This window comes from Podarcis melisellensis (assembly GCF_964234715.1).
Source record: "Podarcis melisellensis genome assembly, chromosome: 12".
NCBI classification, from domain to species: domain Eukaryota; kingdom Metazoa; phylum Chordata; class Lepidosauria; order Squamata; family Lacertidae; genus Podarcis; species Podarcis melisellensis.
The window spans coordinates 20,852,518-20,873,045 of record NC_138544.1 but is presented as its reverse complement, the minus strand read 5'-3'; the positions used below and the strand labels follow the sequence as shown (position 1 = coordinate 20,873,045).

At 41.6% G+C, this 20,528-nt stretch overlaps 1 protein-coding gene and 1 long non-coding RNA gene across 21 annotated transcripts in view; one reads left to right on the top strand and one right to left on the bottom strand.

The window, feature by feature from the left end:
* ZNF385D (zinc finger protein 385D) overlaps positions 1–20,528 on the bottom strand; it is a 549,735-nt gene that overhangs the window by 94,851 nt on the left and 434,356 nt on the right. The gene's annotated exons all lie outside the window — the stretch shown is intronic.
* LOC309353844 overlaps positions 1–20,528 on the top strand; it is a 133,795-nt gene that overhangs the window by 107,282 nt on the left and 5,985 nt on the right. For 6 of the 8 annotated variants that reach the window (XR_014162061.1, XR_014162062.1, XR_014162063.1 and 3 more), the window contains exons 3-4: positions 9,088–9,131; positions 10,986–11,458. This is a non-coding gene — a long non-coding RNA (uncharacterized lncRNA). Of the gene's footprint in view, positions 1–7,006; positions 7,150–9,087; positions 9,132–10,985; positions 11,459–20,528 lie in introns of those variants that run through there. The other 2 variants (XR_014162066.1, XR_014162060.1) reach the window with 2 other exon arrangements.

The window sequence follows — 20,528 nt, the reverse complement described above, 5'->3', positions numbered from 1 at the left end:
GATTTCACCAGTACAAAATCGATACGGACAACAACCTCAGCCCAAAGGATGTCCATACCATATATCTCAATAAAGTATCTCCAGCATTATACCTACAACATCTATCAGATGATTTCTTGTCTTTAGTCTCTTCTTCAAGAAAAAACGTAACTATGCAGCCCTGTTCATTAAATGTAACTAACTATAAAAGGTAAAGGTAAAAGATTCCTGACAGTTAAGTCCAGTCGCAAACAACTCTGGGGTTGTGGTGCTCATCTCGCTTTACTGTCTGAGGGAGCCGGTGTTTGTCTGCAGAGTTTTTCCAGGTCATGTGGCCAGCATGACTAAGTTGCTTCTGTTGAAACCAGATCAGTGCACGGAAACACCGTTTACCTTCCTGCCGGAGCAGTACCTATTTATCTACTTGCACTTTGACGTGCTTTCGAACTGCTAGGTTGGCAGGAGCTGGGACCGAGCAACGGGAGCTCACCCCGTCACGGGGATTCAAACCACCGACCTTCTGATTGGCAAGCCCAAGGCTCAGTGGTTTAGACCACAGCGCCACCCGTGTCCCTGTAACAAACTATAGCTAAGATCATTTCCATTGGCCCTATATGTAGAATTTGGAAACATGATCTCCAGATTTTTACTGAGCATGCATGAGGCCAGTGGACCTAGCTTCATTTCTCCCCATCTGCATGTTCATATCCACAGATATGTCACATGAGCAGAGCTCACATAGCTGAATATTAACATTAAGATTTTAAAGCTATCAAACCACAGATATAGCTACAGAGCACGCTAAGTAAAGTTTGCATTGCTAATGAGAGGGAGTGCCTACATTGTGTGCAATCAGCAGATAACCTGGTCTGTCGATCCACATGGTCATGTTAATAATTACTTCTAATAACCCACATAATGTTACCCAGGACATCTCTATGCCTGTGAAACACAGCTGGTTTTCTCAATACTCTATCTACCAGATCAATAATCAACACTGGGAATAAACAAAGGAGCCAGCAGAGGGAACTTGCTTGTCAAAATACCTAATAATAGAAGAAAAAATAAATCCCTATAAACTCATTTTCAATACAGATGAGAACCAATGATGCAAAGCTCTTAAAAATGCATGTTCTAGATGTGCTGTCATGCATGACTCATCCCTTTATAGCTGATTTATTCAGTGTTGCTTCAGTAATTATGATAAATAATTAGGCAGTGATTTGAAATTCTACATAATAAGTTCTAGCATTTTTACATATTTTTTGTGAACCGCTGCTTCTGGTCGTATCAATGAAAAGTTTAACACTATGATAAACTGCTTCTCACACATTTGAGATAGAAATACGTATCTGTTTGAAGCCATCAAATTCAGCCAGGGAAAAAAAATCTGTCATCTATAGATAAAGCAACATAATGAGCAGCTGGTGTCTTAAATGTTCCTCTTTTTGTGAAGGCAATCAATCTCCCCACCCCTTCCGTACCTACAAAGCCACCTCAAACTCTGTAGTGTTCAACTTTTTCATATTAAAGCTCTTAGTATCTGAAGCCTTGTGATAAACCAAGCAGATGCCCTTCATGAAAATGGCGTTTTAGAGGTACTTAAATTATCATATCACTACATCATCAAAAATTCTTTCCTAATTTTCACAACCACTTTCTTGCATGCTTTTAAATTATTACATTAAATGTTAACATTTTGTACTTTGGGTAACACACCTATTAATTCCCATGCTCACAACCACACCATCAACTAAATCCCAGTGTGAACACATGGAAACAGGGGGGGGGGATAAATTTGCGAAGCAGAAGCGTGCTTCTTGTGTTCAGCAAAATGAGGGGACAGAATGCTGGTTCTACCACTTCAAGCTGAAGTTGGGGGGGGGGTAGCTATTTTTGAATATCTCCTTCCATTAGAGTTACTCCCTGTAACAGCAGTGCAGCAGACAAGGGGATGAACTTGAACGTTTCTCCATGATGTGCTAATACTTCAACTGCAGGGAGTTGCTGTTTTTTTATTTTTATTTAATTTTTTAATTTATTTATTTTTTTAAAAAATAATTGCATAAGCATTCAAATTAAGGTGACTAAGGGTCCTGCTTTACAGTGTCCTCTGTTTGAAGTGCTGTCAGAAGACAACCCTCTGTTTGAAGAAGTTCCCTGCACTGTGCAAATCCATGTTCTCCTCGGTACTCTTTTCTTGCAATTACTCTTTTTGGCCATGTGCCACTGGCCACACTAATTCAGGCATCCCTCTACCTGTAGTGACACAGTAATAGCACTAGTCAAAGGTAAACGTCAACCAGTGTGGGTGCAGTCATGATCACATACATTTACTCTCCAACACTTAATTATCTTGTGCATGCTTATGCTATTTGGCTGCTTACTTCAAAGGGTTACTCACTGTAGATGCCAATTAAATGGTACGATGGGGCATATTCTGTTACACACACATGCAACAAAACATCAAAGGTATGACGATTGGATTTCGTCCAACACATCAGAATTCCCCAGAAACTGGCTCCCAAACAAGCAAATTCTATGCTTACTTGGACGGGCAAAAAAATAAGAGATTGAAATAACAATTAATGTGTCATGAATGTTTTCAAGTTTATTGTGAATTTCGGAACAAAAAGCTGCGAAGGGTAATGATCATTACATAACAGTTCCCAGTAGGATGCTTTACATGTGAAAGATCTTCCTAGAGCTAGACCAAATGCAGTAATTGGCTTTTAATGACAGCACTGCCTTTAATCATTCATGGCAAACTAATACAGTATCTTTGCCAGACACAGAACTTGCTGTATGGACTTTATTAATTTCTGTGCAACTGGGCCCTACAGGGAATATTCCTGTGAATGACTAAAGGTCTTCAGGGACCATTTACTATGTACACAGCTACTTCAGAAATGTGATTATCTAAATAGAAATATTGCTACAAACTAATTTTTTTGGGGGGGAAGGGGAGGTCCTACTAGCACCTATGCCTATCATGATTCATACAAGGCTAATAAAATATTGTGCCGTTATTGTGATGGAAATGTAAAATACAGCCAGCGCTGAGTATTTAAACAATGATGCCTATCAATAGGCCAGATGGGATTAGTCTTCAGGGGGTTTTTTAATTGAAAAGTTTTCTAGGCAACCTTTTAGGATCATGTCTCCACAAGACAGCTTCCAGTAGATAAAACACAATACATAAAGTAAAAAACACCACGCCACCAAAATAACACAAAACACCATAAAACAATAGTAGCACCTGACAATCATTAAAATACCTTGTCTGATTATTTCCCAACACATTATGCGGAGGAGGAAGAAGCGTATACCATACCATACCATATTTATTTATAGCATCATAGACTTACTGCAAAATACAACTGAAGTAACACCCAAAATACACTTTACCATCTCCCCCAAATACACCTTAACCTTTGGGAAATTGACCACATGATATTAACCTATCCATGTTGGACTGTTCACAAGTAATTCAGTCCCAATATCACACCCCATATGAACAGCCCGTGGTGTCAGAAGTGAGACAGGCATTAGGTGGAGGCAAGGTGTGTTAGTTTCTGTTATCACTGTGCAGCTGCGTGGAGTCACAGGACTCTGTTTACATTCTAGCGACCTTGCAGTCTCACGGAATAGGAGACGGGATGTGACGTTAGTGGTTTCCTGTTTCCTTTGTTCCTTTGTTCGGTTGCTCTCTGCTTTCATAGAGAGAGGATATCTTTTCTGTTCTGCGTAGATTGTAGCAGTGCCGTAGCGTGGGGGGTGCAGGGGGGGCCGGCCGCACCGGGCACAACATCTGGGGGTTAGGGTTAGGGAAGCAAATCCATGGGTTAGGGGGCGCAAATCCAAGGGTTAGGGGGCGCAAATCCATGGGTTAGGGGGCACAAATTACTTGCCTTGCCCCGGGTGCTGACAACCCACGCTACGCCACTGCAATGTAGCTCATATTGTCTCATCCTTCCCTGTGCTGGGAACTCTGCTGACTGAAGAATGTGCCTTGAAGCTCTTGCTTCTCCATCACACCATTAGAGGAACAGTGAGACAAAATATTGTCTGTGACTGCAAGATCCTGGCTCTTTTCAGTGTCACTGCCATCTACTTCAGGTAGCATGAACAGAAGTGTTCACTGACTCTGCATTCAGCCTAGATTATGAGGTGATTGGGGGTGATTCAGGTGAGGTTTCTACAGTCCCAGGTTGGATTGCATGGTTCACAAGGCATCACAAGGTGGATCAAAGACCACCTAATTTCCTGAATCACTCTATGGTTTTGGGCAGGCATAGGCAAACTCGGCTCTCCAGATGTTTTGAGACTACGATTCCCATCATTCCTGACCACTGGTCCTGTTAGCTAGGGATGATGGGAGTTGCAGTCCCAGAACATCTGGAGGGCCGAGTTTGACTATGCCTGGACTTGGTTGTCCAAAAGAACACAGCAACTTGCCATTTAAAATAGAGTGAACAATGCATCTTGTTTTATTAAAACACACATACACCAAAAAACGAAACAAAAAACAAACTAACCAACCTAGCTGACTAGGAAAAGGTACTAAGCTCTAGTGGAGAGGAGGTGGAGTGGAGAGAAGTAGAGGGATATTTCATTTTGATGGACAGGTCTGTGTTTTAATCACAGTGAATGATATTCCCAGGGCACTGCAATCACAGTGATTTGTAGGAGGGATGTTTGCAAAATTTAAGAGAGTAGAGACATTCTGCCTTTTCTCCCCCTATGTTCAGCTGTACAGCTTCTTGTGATTTATTTGCTCCTTTTCATACTAAGCCCTTTCTGTTTTTCAACAAACATCTGCTTTAATTGTTACTTTTTATTCCATATGTTTTAAACTTCTTAGATTTTCCATACCTCTTTTGCTGCATGCATTTAGTTCACTTTAACTGACATTCAGAAAGGCAGCAAGCTTCATCTCCTCAGAATTGGCAACCAGGCTTACAACTGCATCAAATTCTGGCAGAAACCTTACACTTACGCGCGCGCGCGCGCACACACACACACACACACACACAAATCATGGCTGAATCTTAACGGAATTTGGCAGACTTAATCCACTCTGGAGGAGCTGCAAATTTGCCTGCAAATTTCATCCACTTATGTGAAGAAGCTACAGTCAGTTTTAGGTTCCCCATTATAGTAAATGTGGGAAGGACAGGGTTTTGGCTTTAACAGAAGTTCTTCAGATCCAAATAACTAATCAAACTGAAAAATCAGAGCAATTCCAAATTCACTGTTTTATTTATTTACCAAGTATTAGTAAGACAAAGGAGATGGCGTTGGACTTCTGGAGGAAGAGAGGGGAACCTGCCCTGTTGTATATGGGGGGGGGGCTGTGTGGAGAGAGTCTCCTCCTTTAAATCCCTGGGAGTTTACCTTAGTGAGGATCTTACTTGGAAAATCAACATAACACAGGTGGTCAGAGAGGCCCAACAAAGACTCAATTTCCTCAGAGTCTTGCGAAAGAATAAAGTTAAACAACAACTGATGAACTCCTTTTACCACAATAGAAAGTCTCCTTTCATATTGTATCACAGTGTGGTATGCTGGCCTGACATGCACAGATAGAAAGTCTCTACAGAGGGTTGTGAATACAGCACATGAGATCATGGGCTGTCCCTTGAGTCCACTAGGTAACATCGCAAGGGATCATTGCCTTAGGAGAGCGAGAAAAATTCTCAGAGATGACTCACACCCTGGCCATCACCTCTTTAATCTTCTACCCTCGGGCAGGAGATATAGAAGTATATTCAGCCGTACCAACAGGCTAAAAAATAGCTTCTATCCGTGGACTGTTGAATGGAAAATAACACAGCAAAATTGACTTGCAAGGTAGTGTGTTGTTTGATAAGAGAGTGTTTGGGCGGGGAGGGAGGCTCATTTAATTTCATTGTACACAGGTTGACAATAAAGGTATTGTTGGTTATTTAATTATTTTCATTAATATACTGCCTTTCATCACAAGATCAGCTTCACTATTGATGCCAATATAAGGTGAATCTTGTGGCTGTTGCACATTCCTTGTATTTATACAATTTTTGTATACATATATATTTTAAAGTGTGTGTGTGTGTCCAGTACCTGATACACAGTACCGGTTCACACCTGTGTGAACAGTATACACCTTTGAAGAAGCTGATGTTGAGTGATGTCTCCTGAAATCCTACATAACAACTTGTTTCCAAAAATATGCTCTAAAAATTATGTTAGCTGCCCATTAAATGCCAAAAACGATCAGGGAGACAAATGAAATCAGGCAATATGTGGTTTCTATAAGAAGCAGAATTGAACCCAATGCTTCTAAAGTCCTATACATTCAGTTTCTTTATATATATCTCTGAGCTGACATTTAAAGAAATAAGATTATATCTCTCTTCTTAGCGAAAGAAAAAAACACAAAACGAGATGGTTAGCAAGGGTGAATAATGAAAAGATAGCATAAGGCTTTGATTCTGTGGTTGTATCCAAGATCTGTTCAGTCACAAACTCCTAATCCATTTCAAACTCAACAAAAGTTCTTCTTCAGTTAAAAACCTATTGATAACCTATTTATCTAGCAGAACCATGCTGCTTCTGTTGCAACATGTTTGCCACTCTTCAGTCTCCTTGCAATTAATAAGGTTCAATATGGTAAGGGGCTTAAATAGCATCCTTCCATTCTCTCTGCCCACTATGAAGTGGAAGCCACACAGCACCTATAACAGTTCAATCAGTCGTAAGAACATTCAGCCAAAAGGCCTAAATGGTGCCTAAAAGGCTGGACACATCTGTGAGCCAGTTGGGCAAGAGAGGCAAGAATGGGAAAATCCTTGGCTCTGATTGGTTCATTCTGAAGGTGATCTGAAGAGGCGGGCAGGGCTTGATCCCTATTTAAGGCAGTCTCTCCGTTTGCAGCATCATCTGACCTTCCTCCCTGTCTCCCAGTGTGCTTCAGGATCACAACTAGGGAGCAATGTAGGAATTTTTCTGAAGAAATTGCTTCATTTTGTCTGTCCTGAATCCACAGATGCCCTGGTTATTTCATTGGATGAGCCCAGGTTTCAGAATTCTGAGTGATGAATAAACATTTCTTCCTGCTTTTCCAACACCATGAATCAAAGGTGGAAAAAAATGCATGGCACAAAGTCTCAAAGGTTTTGGTATACATCTGTAAGTACTCTATGTGGTGCACATGAATGGCACCACAGGGGAAATGTTGGGACGCAGAATGGATTGTATGTCCCTCACATAAAACATAGGTTTGTATTTCATATCATGGAAGCATTTCCTTCAATATTCCATTCTGAACAAGTTTCACTACTGACAATGTACTCTATTGCTCTTCCTCCTCCTCCTCTGCTCTTCCCCAAAGCATCCTTCAAATATAGTGTATTAGATCATTTTATCATGTTTTTCAATCAGCTAGAGAAGAAATCTGATTGTCCGTGCCTTGGAATTCTATGTAGCTTATGACTGAAGATGAATTGTACTTTGGTTGCCTGCACGCGAAGCCAAAGACCAGCAACAATGCAAACAAGCAAAATTTATTGTGAAACCCCAGGGATCAGTTTGCAGCATTTCTAATGCTGTTAAGAGCATACAGTTTCCTGGAGAGACAAACTCATCTGAACTGCAAAGGAGGTTCAGTATAGCAATAAAACCATCAAGGATTTATTCAACACAAAAAATTGGACTGAACCAGCCCCCCCCCCATGACCTTTTCATAATCAAACCGCAATAATAATGTAAACAGGGCCAAGAGGCTGGGGGAGCTCTGGCAAAATAAACATGTTTCTGTTTTTCTGTTTCAACATAAAACATTAGAACTGAAGATTCCTAACATATCATGCAGGCTCTGTTTGTGTAGTCTACTCTATGGTGTCAGCCTGCACTTTCCATAATTATTACTGTGTTTACAAATGCAAGGATGTGGGGTCAATCAGATCCCTTGTCTGCTACAACCAGTTAGCTAAGAATGGGTAGCCTGTTGTGAAATATTTTAAAGTACAGTGGTACCTCAGGTTAAGTACTTAATTCGTTCCGGAGGTCCCTACTTAACCTGAAACTGTTCTTAACCTGAAGCACTACTTTAGCTAATGGGGCCTCCTGCTGCTGCCGCACCGCCGGAGCACTATTTCTGTTCTTATCCTGAAGCAAAGTTCTTAACCTGAAGCACTATTTCTGGGTTAGCGGAGTCTGTAATCTGAAGCATCTGTAACTCAAGGTACCACTGTAGTAACATGTTAGGTTTCACTTTTGGAAAACAAAAACAAAACAGCTGCCCTCCACAGGGCAGTAGGAATTCGGTATATGTGCAACATATATAGGTTGTGCTTTTCAGTACAGTATAGAGAGATTTTGGAACTGGACAGGAAACTATGGTGCTCTGAGCATCCTATTATAATTCTGCAGAATGGCGCTATCAGTGTCAGTCTCAGCACAGCACGCTGTCATTATATGGATCTTCCCATCCCATTCTCACCAGGCATATGCTGCTCACATATTCTCACAGGTTAGCCCAAATAACAAATCCAGAATCTACTGAACATTTACACAACCAAGAAGCTTTTTTCAAAGTAGCGTTTTAGAAAAGTAATGCACAATGGCTATGGTGCCACAAGAACTGGTATAAGCTACTGTAATTTTACTAGAATTGTCACCCAAGTTTTCAATATCCATCATATAGCTCCACTTTACTTCTTCTGTGGTTAGTGAGAACAACCCATGGTCACACTATGGTTTCATATCATGCTGTGATATGATATGAATATCGCAAGCTGAGATATCCCAAGGAGAACTGTGGCTAGAGTAGAGCCTTGCAGGAAGAAGAGAGGAAGGAAGGGGAAGTGTGTGAGCTCTAGGCTTGACACAGCTCATGCCTTATATTGAAGGGACGATTGCTTACCTGTGGCCCTCAATATGCTGCTGGACTATAACTCCCATCAGCCCTAGCCAGCATGGCCAATGGCCAGAGACGCTGGGATTTGTAGTCAAGCAACATCTTGGAAAACCATGGTTTCCTATTATGCCTGAATGTAACCATGATTTCAAGTACTCCATAACTTCAGGATCAGACTATGTTTTACCAGGGCTTTTTTTTTTCCTTAGGTGGGCGCCATTGCCATCATAAGAGAACAAGGGAAGCATTCTTGGTGAGTTGTGGTACCTCTTTTTTTAGAAAAACAGCACTGTGTTTTACTACCATAGGTAGCTAAAAAAGTAATTTGGGGTTTTCTTTCTTTAAGTAAAGGTATGGGAGGGATCAGATTTGCAATGCAAGCAATTGGGGGGGGGGGTAATTCCTACTGGTGAAATAGGACCTTCCTCCCACCCTGACCAGGTCTCATTGTAGCAGTGGAGGAGCTTGGGGTCTCAAATGTCAACAACACGCTGGACAACACCAAAATTCACCTCCACCTCTCACACTCCATTCTAAATAATTGTTGTAGTGCCCCCGAGGTTCCACGGCATTCACTCTTTTCTAATTCTGCCACTGATTGCAATGTGATGGAGGAGTATTTTTTGCAGGGAGATCAGCTTGAGAAAGATAGATTAAGCCTACCCTCCCCACATGCTGTGGCCTAGCAGTCTGAACAGGTCTTCAGATCATTCCAACTGGAGCATCTTAAATTATTGAGAAGGCACTAGCTCAGGGGTAGATCATATATGTAGCATTCAGAAGAACCCAGATTGATTATCTCACATCCAACAACCAGAAAATTACAATTAGAGAACACGCGATGTACTAAGAAATGTACAACTTGCTGTTGCATTAATGCTCCTTGAACAGCATGAACATATTGCTAATGGTGGTCAATTACTATACAAATACCCTGTAATTGCACTTGTTAAAAGATGGACATGGTATGCTGCCGTGGAGGGAGGGGCACAAAAATGAGAAATGACTGGTACATGATGCAGGTTAATTGTTAAGAAAGAGAGTATCTGGCTTCTCTTCTCATCGACAGCACTTACACTGATGCAAACAAGGGAAAAACCCAGATCTTCAAACCAGCATGCTGAAAGTCTCGTATTTCTATAATCATGCTTTTGCTGTCTAAGATTAATCAGGCAAGTTAATGATGCAAAAAATTACATTTATAATCCAGTCTGAATACAGCTGTACAGCAAGCTAAGATCTAAGTGCTATTAAGGTAAATGGAATTAATGGGCTGTCCCTGGCAATCTTTCTATCTATCACTTACTAATTAACATTATTCTGTAAAGAATAATTTGTGGTGAGAAAAATATACAACCCAACTAGGCCAAATTTGCAATGGACAGTGTTGTTAATGGATTGTCCTACAGGTTGGTACCAGATGGTACTCTGGGTTTAGTTTGTCAGTTTACAAGAAACTGTCATCTGGGACTGAAATTGGAGAAAAACCTTTATTATAGAGGCAAGTTATCTCCACCACAGATGAACTTGGAGATAACGTCCACTTCAGCTAATAACCAAAGTGTCAAGTAGGAGATGGTGGAAAAAGTAATCTTAGATGTATGCTTGCTATAGTTGGGATCTTATCTTGTTCTCCATCACAATATTCAAGGGGAACCTCGGGTTGTGTTGGCTTGTTCAATTTCTCCACTTTTTTGATCTCATCACTGTGGGGAGATATCAACGTCTGAATCAGGATGTCCCAATTCAGGAGGTTTTAAAAGCTGACTTAATGCAGGTATTTTTCAGGCCCAAGAGCTGGTCTGGATTTTTCATAAAAGTGTTATGGGCAGCACAAAATATCAGTTTCACAGAAGAAAAACTGGTGGTGCTCAGAACCCGCCCCCCTTCCCTCAAAGAACAGGCAAAACACAACCCACAACTAAAACAGACACACACATCCCTCAAAAAAACAACAACCCCAGATACCCAAGTAAAATGCAAGTCACTAGTTTATGAAACACTGGTTTTTCTTCAGAACAGAATCCAAGATTACTGAGATTCAAACAATCCTAATAATACACAAGATACAAATCCCTCTTTAGATCAATCCTCTGTTCTTTTGCAGGCCTGGAAGATATCTCCATTCAGACATTTACGATTATCTGCATTAAGAGGAGTAGAAGTGCAGAGAAGGAATTCCAAAACCAATGTCCCACGAGCTCCCCACTGCTTTGGTACACAGTGTTGTGTGAGCACATTGTTTCGCACAGGGGAGGGACTGTATTGCAGCCAAGGTTATTTTCATTAGACATATTTCTTCTTTTCTTCATGCATGGGAAGTGGTAGCATAGAGAATAGAAACATTCCAGAGTAATTAAAATCTGAAATGAATTATTCAATTCGATTAAAAATGAAAGGAATTATTTAAATGGTTAGGCGCATTGTCTTATATTTTAGCGACACTGACTTTGCATTTAAATTTCAAATATTCGTTGAGTAGAGGCACTGTTGCAAGTTTATAAATTAAAATTCTATTTTAAAAAAAATTAATGTACTTTTCTAACTTTATCCTTAAGTTGCCTTTGGATAAATAAATGAGTAAAGAATCTATGATACTGCCAAAAGAGTCAAGCAAAGAAAAAAGAATTACATTGGCTTGGATTGCACGCCCTGCTAAGCAACAACATGAAAGTATTGCACTCTTGGAAAGGAGATCAGTGTTTTACTCCTCCACTGTCATATTGTTCCTTTGTTGTGCTGTTCTAAGATGAACCATGCTTTGGCTTATTGGTTAGCCTGCAGAAAGCTGAAGTGTGAGTTTGGATTTGGATAACACACACAGCCAAACTATGGCTGAGCTCATTATAGCACAACAGCAAAATGACAGAGGAGGAGCAAAACAGCTGTGATCTCTCCTGGAGCTCGTATGGTCCCATTCACATAATAAGCCATGGTTTGGCTGCCCGTTGACACAATATAAAAGGTAAAGAGACCCCTGACCGTTAGGTCCAGTCGTGGCCAACTCTGGGGTTGCAGCGCTCATCTCGCTTTATTGGCCGAGGGAGCCGGCATACAGCTTCTGGGTCATGTGGCCAGCATGACTAAGCCACTTCTGGAGAACCAGAGCAGCGCACGGAAATGCCGTTTACCTTCCTGCCGGAGCGGTACCTATTTATCAACTTGCAATTGACATGCTTTCGAACTGCTAGGTTGGCAGGAGCAGGGACCAAGCAACAGGAGCTCACCCCGTCGCGGGATTCGAACCGCCGACCTTCTGATCGGCAAGTCCTAGGCTCTCTGGTTTAACCCACAGCGTCACCCGCGTCACAATATAGAGCAGTTCTTATAGCTCTGCGTAGCTTACATGACAAATAAGGGAAACCCCCCCCCTCAATTATTGGCACATCTTGAAAAAAAAGTACGGTTTCATTTATCTGGACCTTTTTTTCTTCGTACTTTATGTGCATCTTTTAAATGAGGCATTCTGTTTATCAGCTGAATTGCCTGATTACTTTCATGTTTATTAGAATATATTCAAGGGCAAGTGCCACAGTTTATGGATTCAGAAGGTTCTGCATGCTCTGTTCATTGCCTCCAGTTAGATGGACCTGTGCAGATAAGGGAACAGCTGGTCAGAGTACACAATACAGGGCGAGACGAACCAATAGGGATGAAGCTTCATAGAGAGGAGAAAAGAAGGCCTGGCTTTAATTGTCAGGAATGATGAGAAGTGTAGTCCAAAGCATGTGGAAAGCACCAGGTTGGCGAAAAGGCAGCCCTGTTCTACCCTGTGGAACTAGAGCAACTACAGCCTAAGAGTCATTATCTGTCATTAGTTTTCAGCACTTTATTTCCCTATACTAGAAATATCAAGGAAATTCTAATTGGATCAATTTTACCCAACCTTCATTAAATCATAGAAACATTTCTCCAAAAGGTATGCGACCTACATAATTTTAGATTGGTTGCCTCCCAGTTTTCTTTCAGAAATAGCAGTGGATGTTCTCAACTCTGCACAGTGACATCACTTGGTGGTAATCCTGACCACCTCCTTCTGTGTAAACTTTCCCTCCCCAAAAACTGGGCTTTTGCCCATTTAATTGAAGCACGCAACAAGCATATGTTCTGCTCAAGTAACTGTGAGAAGTTCAAAGTATCATATCTAAACAGTCTGCAGTCTCTCAATGCCTTCAAGGCACCACACTCCTGGAAATGACTCTTTAATTTGAAGCCGACATAAAACTTTAATTTATTGAAAAGTGCTGCTGCTTTTTGATGGGGAGGCAATTTCTGTGTACCCAGTAGAGAATGATGTCAAGACTTAATTAAAAGCAGCAATTCACATATGAACACCGTCCCTGCTTAAATTTGTCCCGTGTTCTAGCTGCAGGAAGAAGAAAGGATGAAACACCAGTTATTGCATGCAGCACTTACACCAGGCATGGGCAAACTCCAGCCCTCCAGATGTTTGGGACTACAATTCCCATCATCCCTAGCTAACAGGACCAGTGTTAAGGGATGATGGGAATTGTAGTCCCAAACATCTGGAGGGCTGGAGTTTGCCTAGGCCTGACTTACACCATGATCAAATCCTACGGTACAGAACAAAAAGTGTCTTTTAGGTGTGAGACTTGTTCCATACTAATACTGCAGCACAGCTAGACAACTGTTTCGCATCCATCTTGTCCTCTCCAGCATTTTTACAGGCCTGGGCAAGTAATCTAATTAGAACTGAGTTGCATAGAAATGTCCCAGAACGCTTTTTCCCCCCAGGGAGAGGAGAGAATCTATATTTTTTTTTCGTCCCCTCTCAAGATAAAAAAAGTAAGTTTGCATAAGTAAGTTCTCTGAAAGTTCTCCATCCTCTTTTGTGTTCGATGTTACCCCCCACAGACCCCCGGCACCTTTGCACCAGGGCATCATGGTGGATCCAAAAACCATGGCCAGCCTCCCAATGCAGTTGCTGCTGTTACCACTTGGAGCAGCAGCAATTTTAAAAACACAAAACAAAACCTTTTTTAAAAAATGTTTAATTTTATACCTTATGCATTTAAATTTAGATGCAAGGTCCCTGCTCCTGCCAACCTAGCAGTTCGAAAGCACGTCAAAGTGCAAGTAGATAAATAGGTACTGCTCCGGCGGGCAGGTAAACGGCGTTTCCGTGTGCTGCTCTGGTTCGCCAGAAGCGACTTAGTCATGCTGGCCACATGACCCAGAAGCGGTCTGCAGCCAAACACCGGCTCCCTCGGCCAGTAAAGTGTATAGGAACAAATGCTGGAGAAGGATTGCCTACTATGGGAATAAGCCAAAATCTTCATCAAATATGTCTGTTTTGAGGGAGGATAATATAGTCTTGCCTTTCCTTGAAAGGCAGGCTCAGGCTGTGTGTGCAAAAATCACCTAGCAGACTACGTAGCATATTACGTATGTGTGTGTGGCGTCACACCACTGCTGTCGCAGTGAGATCAAACACGGGGAAAGCTTCCAATCCTTCTCGCACCATGGCACAAAGGTGTGAAATCTTTTCACCCTTCCTTGCCCTCACCACGGATGCTTTGGGTACTTGGGTCACATAAAATGTAGTAATTTCTAAGGTGGCTAGTGCGGCAAAGTGATTTTTTCTTGGCTGGGGCACCAATACAGTTCTTTGCCAAGGTACACCTTTGGTTCAAGATGTCAAAAAATGAGCTAATTCCAGTTCACATCGACCTCTTTGCAAAATGAACTAGTTTGGTATGCATTCAGTTCCCACTCCATCCAAACGAACCTTGGCAATTTCCCTCCTAGCATTCAGAAAGTTACAGTGAGCTTTGTAGAACTGGAGTTATGAAAAAAATGCATTGACCAGTTTTAAAGCTCTAAGATGAGATCCCTAAACCCAAATTGCTTTAGCTAATAGAACAGAAATTTTCACTGCCTAATTTCTAAGCACATAAAGATGAAAACAGTAATATTTTAGTGAAGGGGTAAAAAGACTACAGCGAGTGGAATCCAAACATTCCTTTCCTCTGATGAATGGAATCTTTCCATCAAAGGACGACTCCTGTCAGAGAAAGGGAACCTCTGAACCCAACCCTCTGTTTACACAGTTTGTGGGAGAACAGCTATCTAAAGTTAAAACCTCTCATTTAGAACTTCGTTTAAAATGTTCTATTTGTAAACATCTACTTTTGCAGCCAACAATTAATCCATATAGAGGAGCACATAAATAAAAGACAATCAGCTTCCCGCTACAATAGAAAGGCAAATATATATGTTCTAGGCAAAACTAAAGACGTGAATGTCTAGGCTGTTTTCTGCAAGAACAATAGAAATAAGAAAGCTGCTAATTCCTACCCAACCTCTAACTCTCAATGTTCGTACTCAACTTCCAACTCCCCAATTTGGAAAAGCAACCCCCCACCATGTCTCTTTATTCAAAATTATAAAATTGTATTTCTTCAAGAAGCATTGTTCAAGCATCTGTTTCTCTTGCCTTGCACCTTCCAAAGAAACAGCTGAAAGCCTAAAATGAGAAGTATTGCATCACTTTTTTTTTTCTATTAAGACGAGTTTGATGCCCCTATACATATGGATTACGTAGATATTAAATCATATCCGCAAGTATCAGGAAAATATTAGCGTGGCAGGAATTAGTAGAACAATATAGACAGGACACTAATGTACTTAATTATAACTTTTTATACGAAGGAACGAACTATACATGACACTAAATGCAGTGCTGCCAATCCCTGATTATTTAACAATAAACATATGGAGGGGAGGCTGATTTAATCAGCACACAGGGAAAGGAGGTTCTAACTCCTCTTTTCCCAGGCTGTACTGCTATTAGTCTGAATAAAGATCTCATCGTTACTTGCAAGTAAGAGCCACTCTTGTGCTTTTGGGCAGAAGCTTGGCAATTTTTACTGTTTGGTTTCTGGAAGAATATCACATGAAACAAGCTACCAACTTTCAAATTCATAATTAAATCCTAATCAGATAGATATTTTCAAATACCAAATAAATACTATTAATATTCACCTGTTAAGCACAGCCAAATTGCTTAGTACAACTGCATGTCTACTGGAAAATTCTACATACCATTGCATGTCAATTATCACTGCACAGCATCTGTTAGGTAAAGGTAAAGGGACCCCTGACCATTAGGTCCAGTCGTGGCCGACTCTGGGGTTGTGGCGCTCATCTCACTTTATTGGCTGAGGGAGCCGGAGTATAGCTTCTGAGTCATGTGGCCAGCATGACTAAGCCGCTTCTAGCGAACCAGAGTAGGGCACGGAAACGCCGTTTAGCTTCCCACTGGAGCGGTACCTATTTATCTACTTGCACTTGACGTGCTTTCGAACTGCTAGGTTGGCAGAAGCAGGGACCGAGCAATGGGAACTCACCCCGTCGTGGGGATTCAAACCACCGACCTTCTGATCAGCAAGTCCTAGGCTCTATGGTTTAACCCACAGCGCCACCCGCGTCCCTTTTACAGCATCTGTTAAGTACTGTCAAAAACCAAATGCTATCCATGCCAAATATCAAATGCATTTAAATACTAAATAACAATTGTGTTTAAATTATCCATTTATGTCAGGTACTGAAATAAAACATCAAATTTAATGCAAATAAATATCAGGTGTCAAAAAGTGATCTTAGATAACAAATATTTGCACGAGGGAACTGCTCAATAGGTTCCAGTGGGTGGAGTGTGCGAGCAGTAATGGCCGCTTACTGCCCTACCCGGTGAGTCGCGGTTATGGCCCGACACAGCACCTCCTCTCCTTCCTGGCATGCCACACCGCCTTTGCCTGCCTCCCTGTGCCCCTCGGCACGGGTTCCCGCCAAAACCCATCTATTCAAACAGATCAATCCACGGCAGCCACAGAGGGGTGAGGCTGGGCGAGCGGACCTGAGAGAGGCAGGCTTCCCTCAGGTCTGCCCATCATCTATTTAGCCCGGCTGACCCCCAAGCGCAGCACCCGATTGGCCGGGAGTGTCATCTGCATAGGGCTAGTGTGCCGTAGAGCTTCTCTCAGCGTTTGGGGGGTTGCCTGCGTAAACCTGTGTTTTGCAATGGATCCACCCCCAAATACACCCTGTCATGCCTCAGTCCTCCTACAGGAGGACTGAGAGGGATACACACCCAATCCCCATGCCAGGGGTGCCCAAACGTTTTTCAAAGAGGACCAGATTTGATGAAGTGAACATGCATGAGGGCTGACCAAAGCTGTTGACCTTTTCTTATGATTGAAGTTGTTGTTTTTTTAGGAGATAGACTGCCACAGGGGCTGGATTAAACTGACCGGCAGGCCGGGTTAGGCCCCCAAAATGGACTTTGGACATGCCTGGCCTATGCCAAGGCTTCCTACATCTGGAATCAATAAAGCTGTGGCCATTTCAAATCCCAGACAGTTGTCACGTCCATTCATTTACCACTCTATAGTCGGGAGCACTGGGTTTGGGGGCTGTGCGGCTGGGCACGCAATTTGAATCGGCTGCAAATGCCTTACCTATTTCCAGCACTGAATTTCAGTAACAAATTGCACCAAATGTATCCGGTCTGCATCCACATAATACAAGTCCCTGACCGTAACAACAAATTATGTGTATGAATTATTTGGGCAAAACATTTCACACTACTTAAACACCTCCACACACTCTTCTCCTGCATGCACAATTTTGTTTTGTTTTGTTTTAATTGGCAGATGTGAACAGAGGGCTGGTGGCACTCAACTTGCCTGTTGCATTTTCCCTGCTGTAGCACCTCCTAGTAAGACATACTACCCCCCCCCCCGTCAGCAGTACGCTGTGTAAAAGGTAAAGGTAAAGGGACCCCTGACCATTAGGTCCAGTCGTGGCCAACTCTGGGGTTGCGGCGCGCATCTCGCTTTATTGGCCGAGGGAGCCAGCGTACAGCTTCCAGGTCATATGGCCAGCATGACAAAGCCGCTTCTAGCGAACCAGAGTGGGGCACGGAAACGCCGTTTACCTTCCCACTATTTATCTACTTGCACTTTGATGTGCTTTCGAACCGCTGGTTATATTGTTATGCTTAAGGCAACAGAAAGACCCTCCCTTTGGTTCCCATGAGTTTTCAGTTCTGGCTTTTCAGAGCTTCTCTCATGCTTTGACTTGTCGCTACAATATTTTAAATTAATATTTTAAAAGGTGTTGGATATCTGTTTCAAAAATAGCCAAAGTTGCTCAGAGGGAAGGCCATATACATGGAAGAGCAAGCTTTGCCAGTAGCTTAGCTATAAGCGACACTGATGAAATCAGGCAGCTGTAGCCATCAGCTCTGGTATACTTAGACTTCTGGGATTATGTTTTCCAAGTCATGGGAGCGTTCCTGCAATTTGCTCTAAAACTATAACATGTAAATCCATGTCTGGATGTTACAATAAACCATAGTTTACCACCCTGATCGTCCCCATTCCAGGGGATCATGTCCTCCCCTTCTCTCTCCTCTTCTTATATAGCCATGGAGATGTTCTTTTTGGAGTTATCTCAGCTTGCCATATCAATTGAACCATAAAAGCTTATACCCAGAACAAACTTAGTTTATATATATATATATATATTGATTGCCTCAGACCAACACGGCTACCTACCTGAACAAAAAAACCTGGTTCTTATTGACCATGATTTGGTTGAAACAAGAGAGCTTTGAATCCTGGTTTACAAGACTGCCTTGCTTCAATAAACCATAGGTAAGTGCTTAGACACGATGTGAAACAGATTAGCTCAAACTCAGAAGATTAAGCTTCTTATCACCTCTTTGCAGTTGTGCCTGCAGAGGAGGAGGAAGTGCATGGGTCTGCAGTGAGACTACACTCATTCCCATCACAATAAACCATGGTGATTAAAGCTATTAATTTATGGGAAAGCCCTTCCCAGAACCTCAACACACACAAGTCTTTCTTATGGGCAATACTTTCTTGCAGTATTATGGTTGCAGTGGCAATCTATAACTGGTGACTTATGCAAGCTACAGCTACAAAATAAAGCACGCTTAACAGTGTAATTCTCAGTTACAGATAGGTAGCCGTGTTGGTCTGCCATAGTCAAAACAAAAAAAATTCCTTCCAGTAGCACCTTAAAGACCAACTAAGTTAGTTCTTGGTATGAGCTTTCGTGTGCATGCACACTTCTTCAGATAACATAGTGTAATTCTCAGAATGAGGTTCCATCGAGTCCCTGGTTCAGGATTGCAGACTATGTTAATTTTGAGGAATCGCCCTACACAAAGTGGAAGATCCACACGGTAACTGGTGATTCATATTATGGCTCCCACATGGAATCACCATGCTGAAGTTTCCAGTTGATCTCCAAATGGAAGGTTATTTTGAGGGGGTTGCTGCCGTTTTTAGCATATTACGGATAAAAAGACATAAAAAACAGGGTGTATTCTCGTATCGAATTACTCTATACAGTATTATATTACTATAATATACACTACATTATATTACTATATTACTCTATATTGCTCTTCATATTTATTATTTGCAAAAATGCTTGCTTCATATTTTTTTAAAATTGAAGATTAAGTACAACCATTTTATAAAATCAAAGATGATGGGAAAAGCCTATACTGTAAAAACAATATAAAATATTATTTTGCTGTTTTGCAAAACTGACATAGGCACCGCTGGTACCAGCTCTTTGGGAAGTCCTGTCTGTATGAATAATAAAAAAAGATATTCAACAGGCTTTGAAGGGTTGCCACAGGCACTTTACCACTAGTCTTGTTTAGACCAACTGGTACTGAACACATGAGGTGCTCAGTGTTAACGACAGAGTTCAGGTCTTACCGACTACCATATTGTGATTCAAAGGAATTTCTCTTGCACATCACATGGACAAGTGGCCCTGAATATTTGCCTTTCCTTTAACCCACTGGATAAATTTATTGGCCCTTCTTGTATCGAGAGTCTATACAGTGGTACCTCTGGTTAAGAACTAAATTCGTTCTGGAGGTCCGTTCTTAACCTGAAACTGTTCTTAACCTCAGGTACCACTTTAGCTAATGGGGCCTTCCGCTGCCACCGCACTGCCACTGTGTGATTTCTGTTCTCATCCTGAAGCAAAGTTCTTAACCCGAGGTACTATTTCTGGGTTAGTGGAGTTTGTAACCTGAAGTGCCTGTAACCCGTGGTACCACTGTAATCCCACTATAATCCCAATGTTCCTCAGATTCTTTTGCAGCTATTTGAAATTGAAATACTTTATTGTCACTTGTACAACTTGTATACAGTGAGATTACATATTTGTGTTTAACATAAGGAATGCTTCCTCTTACCTATTCCAAACCATAAATTTAGGCTGTCCTGAATTTCATCAGTGCCCAAAATTATAGAGTTTTGAGGGTGAAAGAATAACATACTTTCAGCCATTCTCTTTACATATCATTAATTATTTGGTAATATAAAGATCTGATAGGTGTCACATCATCCCTGAAAATGTTTTATGATTCTTTCCCTTTCGTTTCTGACCTACATTGGCCTTTTAGTTCAGCTATTCTGACACAGATTAGTGCAGCACATAAAACCTGGCTGCGGCTATTTCTTCCCACACTGAATAAATCACTCTAAAGCAGGGTATAAATATATATTAGCAGTAAATTGTCAGGAGATGATATCCTGTTAAAAAGGTAGCTTGCTCTAGAGTATTCAGCTAAAAG